The following is a 6376-nucleotide window of genomic DNA, read 5'->3' on the forward strand; positions in this document are numbered from 1 at the left end:
GCCTGCTTTAGTACAAGATTGTCCCACAGTGAAAGCCCTAACACATGAGCCCACTACATCAGAGCATTACTGAGAGTTACCAAAGGCAAAGGGGAAAACTTAAAAAGTAGGGGGGGGAGGTGCAAGGCACTCACTCTATATAGAATAATGATTATATAAGCTGGTTATTAATAAACCCAGGATAGATGTTTGTAAAAGTAGTTCATAGATTATGACGCCAGAGCATATTGTTGCTCATTCTCAGTAGCCTGTAACCCGTGACATCACCTAAGCGACATTGAGCATCGCTGTTTGCAGTATTTGGAGCACAGCAGTGATCTAGACGCTAGGTGTTGCTGTTGTCCATGACTGGAAAGGAAGAACCAGCCACTCTGGCAAAGGGAATCTTTTAATGGCTCAGAATTCAAGCTGAAAGAAGAGCGAAACGATTGTATTTTCGTAGAATTTGAGTGCAGAATTTGAGTGCCGTTCTGATGGATAGCTAGAGGCAGAAATAGCAAGAGAGTAGTGCTAGCTGAACCAGCTGCAGAAGAAGGAAATTATTATACTGCAAACCTCTGTTTTTCTATTGCTACAAAAAAACCAGGCAACCTAATATGTCGGGCTTATGGCTGCCAATCGGTTTTCTGTGCATTGCCATAGTGTGCGTCTCTCTAGCCAGAGAAGCTTGCTGCTGGATCCCAGAGGATTTGGAGCCCTGTATTGCCAGTGAGTCCATTGCAGAAGAGGATCCCAGAAACAGATGACAGCCTGCCTATTGTGTTATTAAATGCAAGAAAACATCTGGATTTGAGAAAACATCTGGATTTGCAGCTTAGTGCATGATAGTGGACAACAGAGGAACTGTGTGGTCAGACAGTAAGTTAAGTACTAAAATTTGAGCTTCGGATTGAAAATCTTCTTGCATTGTATTATCTGGATATAGAAATCCTCAGTATTGATGATAAAGTCACACAGTTTCCCTCTAAAAGAGATATTGCTTCTCAGAACTGAATTGGTAATAGTGAGTGCCTCATTTGCAAATTGTTAAAATGAATAAACAAATAAGAAGGTAGAGCACTGTGGTGGACAGAATAATATGCTATTTTTAGCTTTTGAAAAGTTGTTAGACAAAGAAAGATACCGTTTGAAGTTTCCAGTAAATAGTAAGAGGTGTCAGGTCTTCCCCAAAGTCTGGCACATTATGGCACTGCATTCCAGTGAGAACACTCCTGGGCTTGACTGGAATATATTCAGTTTACTTGGGAACTTTGGTAAAGGCGTAGTCATAAATCTGATCAACAGAGCAGATCTGGACAAAGAACATGGAAGTGATTGGGAGATCAACAATGCAATGAGATTTGTTAATCATTATTTCTAGTAGACTAGACTTCTGCAGGTGTAAAGGTGGAAATTTCCACCACCCTTCTGAGTGATCCCCCCTCCCCATCCCCACCCCTCCCCACCCCTTCTCTACATAAGTGCCTGGAAACTTCCATTTCACTGTATCTGAAGAAGTGTGCATGCACACGAAAGCTCATACCAAAATAAAAACTTAGTTGGTCTTTAAGGTGCTACTGAAGGATTTTTTTTATTTTATTCATATATTAGTTGAATATCAGAACATGGCTACCAATCTGGAACTTGAAGATACAGTATACACTTTCAGATAAAGGCACTGGGCAAAAGATTTCCAATGGGGGCTTGTGTCCCTTTCAGACATGGAATCCAACATCTATTGCAATCTCATGACCTGCACCACAACGAGGATTTAAGCTGCCATCATCTTCCGCACGAGGGACAACATTCTGACTTTTCATCTGGGCTCTTACCAGGGAATGGTCCACATGAACATGTTCATAGTTCTATCATATTGTCTTCACATCTCTGTAAAAAAACCTGCAATCTGCTCTCAGCCTTAGATCCAATTCCTGCTCCGCCATGAAGTTCATATTTTGTTCATGTGGTTGTTGGAGTCATTGATCAAGGAATTCTAGCTATGTGCTCTCAAAGCAAGGTTATGCGTATGAGCCAATTATGGAGAGCAGGTGACCACGAAGAAGAAAATAATAATAGTAAAGAGCCTCATGGAACTGCAAGCCTAGAAGAACTGGCCTTTAAAGTGATGCTGATAACTGCTCTTTTCCTTAGCAGTCTTTCTTCCTTGACTTGAGAAAAGTAGGCATGGGACTGGTGCCAATGTTGCAGTCATTCAGCACCAGGTCAAAACTTATTGATTTGCCCAGCGAGACTTCAGAAGAAATAAGAGACCTAAAACTACATGGAAATACTGGAATGTCTGTCTGAACCACTCAGCTGCCTGCCAGAGCTAAGTTGTACAAAAGAGCTCTTCCTCTGGCAAATGTGAAATGGGAACTTCAAAACTGCCCCAGATGGAAACCAGCTAGTCCAGCTCTACCAACAGTGGGATGAGTAGGCAGGTTAAAACTTCACTTCATAAGAGGTAGCAAAAGCACAGCCTTCTTAAATAAGACTCTTAACTGGTAACATTGCCTAAAGCAGCATCTGCATCTCTCTTTCTTTAAAGGCAAAAATTCTTTAAAGGCAAAAATTCTCTCTCTCTCTACTCTGCATCTCTCTTTCTTTAAAGGCAAAAATTCTGTGCAATGAAGGGAGAAATACAAATGTAATGAAATAAGGTAAATATGCACCATAGTTGTGTTCTGTCCTGGCAACCACAATGCAGAAATATGTCATTATCCTGAAATGCCATATAGCATTCATAAATAACTTGAAAATCCTAATAGAAAGAGGCATGGAATATCAGAATATCAGTTCTTCAGTCAAGGAAGCTCCAGAACTACTGGGAAGAAAAATAATAAATGTGTTTCATAGGTCATAGGACCACAGGAAGTTGCCTATAACTGAATTAGACCCAAGAATCTGAAGACGTGTGCAATGCATGCACATGAAAGCTCATACCAATAACAAACTTAGTTGGTCTCTAAGGTGCTACTGGAAGGAATTATTTTTGTTTCGACTACAGCAGACCAACACAGCTACCTACCTGTAATCCATCTACTGTAGCTCACTGGCAGTGATTCTCTAGGGTTCTAGACAGGGGCCGTTCCCAGCCCTTTCTGGAGATGCTGCAGATTGAATCTGGCACCTTCTGCATGCAGAGCAGGTGCTCTATGACTGAGCTACTCTAGGCCCTCCCAAATACAGGACAATATTGTTATGCACACCCTGATCTCCAAGCAGTGAAAGATGCTAGCGGTGCCAACATGTGTCATATGTTGGTATAAAAGATGGAAACTTTCAATGATGGGGCAAGTGTATTTAACCAGCCATATTCACCGGCAAAGGAAAATATACATTTTGAATATACAGTATTAAATCATTTTCAAGAACAACAACAACATCTTGTTTATCATTCATTTGAACATGATTTTAATTTTACTAAACAAATGGATGACATCAAACGTTCTCCAAAACTACACACAATATAAACATCTACTGTACTTTCCCATCTAGTCGCATGATGTCGCTCTCTGCTTAAGTAACTTGCTGCGAATAAAAGGGGAACAAAAGGCTCTTCCACTGCTTTGTCATCACCAGAGATCATTCCCGTTCTTATAATTGGAGGAAGAAAAGGTATATCAGCAGGCTGGATTTAGATTCTTTCAATGTTTTCCCCCCAGAGATATTTCATAAAAGAGGGGAGTTATATGAAATATTTCTGAGATGGTTGCTCCATGGGGAGACCGTTCTTCAGTGGGGAGAAGGAAGCTGCTACAGCTGATTTTGCTTCACACAGTCTGGTTGATGGGGAGCGGCCAGCTCCATTATTCTGTGCCTGAAGAATCCCAGCATGGCACCTTCGTGGGCCGCATTGCCCAGGATCTGGGGCTGGAGGTGGAGGAGCTTATGCCTCGTATGTTCCGGATGGAGTCTGAAGATCATGGGGACTCTTTTGAGGTAAATGTCCAGAATGGGATTTTGTTTGTTAATTCCCGGATAGACAGGGAGGTGCTGTGTAACAAGAGCCCTTTGTGCCCTGTTCACCTGGAGGTGATTGTGGATAAGCCTCTGAGGGTCTTCCACGTAGAGGTGGAAATCAAGGACATAAATGACAATTCTCCTGTTTTCTTGGAAGGTAAACAGTCCCTCAGTGTTGCAGAATCAATGCTGCCTGGTACGCGTTTTCCTCTGAAGGGAGCCTCGGATGCAGATGTTGGTGTTAATGCTCAACTCAAGTACAAGCTTAATTCCACAGAATATTTTGTTGTTGAAGAGAAATTAAATGACCAGCAGAGTGTGTCATTGGTACTTGTTTTAAATAAACCTCTGGACAGAGAGAAAATCCCTGTGCATCGTTTAGTGCTAACAGCTACTGATGGGGGTCAACCAGAACTCACAGGCACAGTCCATCTTGAGATCACTGTGATGGATGCAAATGACAATGCACCTGTATTTAACCAATCTGTTTATAAAGTGAAATTGTTAGAAAATGTGGCAGATGGAACATTGGTTATTCATCTCAATGCAACAGACTTAGATGAAGGAAGTAATAAGGAAATCACCTACTCCTTCAGTAATAATGTTCCTTCCCATATATTTAGTATACAGTCGGATACAGGTGAGATCAGGGTAAAAGGGAAAGTGGATTTTGAAGATATTAATATGTATAATGTTGAAATTGAGGCAAAAGATGGAGGTAGCCCACCTTTGTCTGGGCACTGCACTATCCTTATTGAAATTTTAGATGTAAATGACAATGCTCCCGAGATGTCATTGAAGTCCATGCTAGTGCCATTGCCTGAAGACTCCTCGCCAGGGGCAGTGGTAGCCCTGATCAGCATCTCAGACAGGGATTCTGGATCCAATGGGCAAGTGAGCTGCTTTCTGTGGCCCACTGGGCTTCCATTCAAGCTGGTGCCCACCTTCAAAAATTACTACTCACTAGTGCTAGCTGAACTTGTGGATCGAGAGCAGGTGGCTGAGTATGGACTGGTGGTTGTGGCGCAGGATCAAGGGGCTCCCTCACTATCAGCAAGTAGCAGCCTAGTGGTGCCCATTAGTGATGTGAATGACAATGCACCTGCTTTTGCTCAGCCATTCTATACAGTCTTTGTGAAGGAGAATAATCCACCTGGTGCCCATATCTTTACAATGTCTGCCTCAGATCCAGACATGGCTGAGAACGCCCTAGTCAGCTATTGGCTTGACGAGAAGCTCTGGTCTCTGTCAAGCTACATCTCGGTGCACTCAGAAAGCGGCAAGATCTATGCACTGCAGTCCTTAGACTATGAGGAGATGAAGTTGCTGGAATTCCAGGTGAGGGCCAAGGATGCTGGGCTGCCCTCTTTGTGCAGCAATGTGACAGTGCAGGTGTTTGTGGTGGATGACAATGACAACGACCCAACAGTATCTGGACAAGGGGAGGCCCCTGTCAAGCTGGCGGTCCCTGTCATGGCTGGCCACTTAGTGAGCAAGATCCATGCCTTGGATGCTGACTCAGGCTACAATGCATGGCTACGCTATGAGTTGCATGAATTGACCAGTGGACCCTGGCAAGTGGGACTGTACAGTGGTGAGATAAGTACCAGACGTGCCCTGAATGATGTAGAGGGCAGCAGCAGCCATAGTTTGCTGGTGTTGGTGAAGGACCATGGGAAGCCACCGCGATCCGTTACAACTACGTTGAGTGTGTCCTTGGTGGCAAACACCCAGATGTTCCATGATGATGTCCATCTTCCCAGGATGGGAGGTAGTTCAGGACCCCTGGTGGAGAAGGTCAACATCTACCTAATCATTGCCATCTGCTCAGTGTCCAGCTTGTTCCTGCTTGCAGTCATCTTATATGTGGCTCAGCGATTCCAGAGGCAAGCAGAGGAGACCATGGCGTATGGTCCCGGCACAGCCACGCTGGTGTGTGCAAGCGAAGTGGGCAGTTGGTCTTACTCAAATCGCCATAGCCACATTTTGGCAGGAGTGAGTGGAGAGGCTGGAGCCAAAAGTGATCTCATGGTTTTCAGCCCCAACATTCCTGTCTTTACAGAGAATGGGGATGTAGGGATTATGACGGAGGTGGTCCCTAATTCATCTGGGCAGGTGAGTCTCTACTATTCATTTCAGTTTGTCCTGTGATGTACCTGTCTTGGGAGTATGTTTCAAATACTCACTTGGATATAATAGCATGATTTCAATGTTTAATCTGTTTGTTCATTCTCTTGGTGGTAGAAGAGTAATATATAGCCTTGGTTATAAATTAGCCACATGGGTCAGGGAATTCCAGCACAGAACACAACTTGATGGAATAATTTCTGCTTATTATAAAACATGTTACTGACCAGGAAATCAAAGAATACACTGAGCTTTGCAGAATGCCATGAGCTTTGATCAGGAAAAGAGATTTAAAGATATTGGGCAG

At 43.4% G+C, this 6376-nt stretch overlaps 1 pseudogene; it reads left to right on the forward strand.

Moving 5' to 3' along the window:
- Positions 1-3668: 3668 nt before the first annotated feature.
- On the forward strand, positions 3669-6093 carry LOC118079397 (protocadherin alpha-13 pseudogene; annotated as a pseudogene).
- Positions 6094-6376: the final 283 nt, after the last annotated feature.

Source organism: Zootoca vivipara, chromosome 8 (genome assembly GCF_965207765.1).
Source record: "Zootoca vivipara chromosome 8, rZooViv2.hap1.1, whole genome shotgun sequence".
NCBI lineage: Eukaryota > Metazoa > Chordata > Lepidosauria > Squamata > Lacertidae > Zootoca > Zootoca vivipara.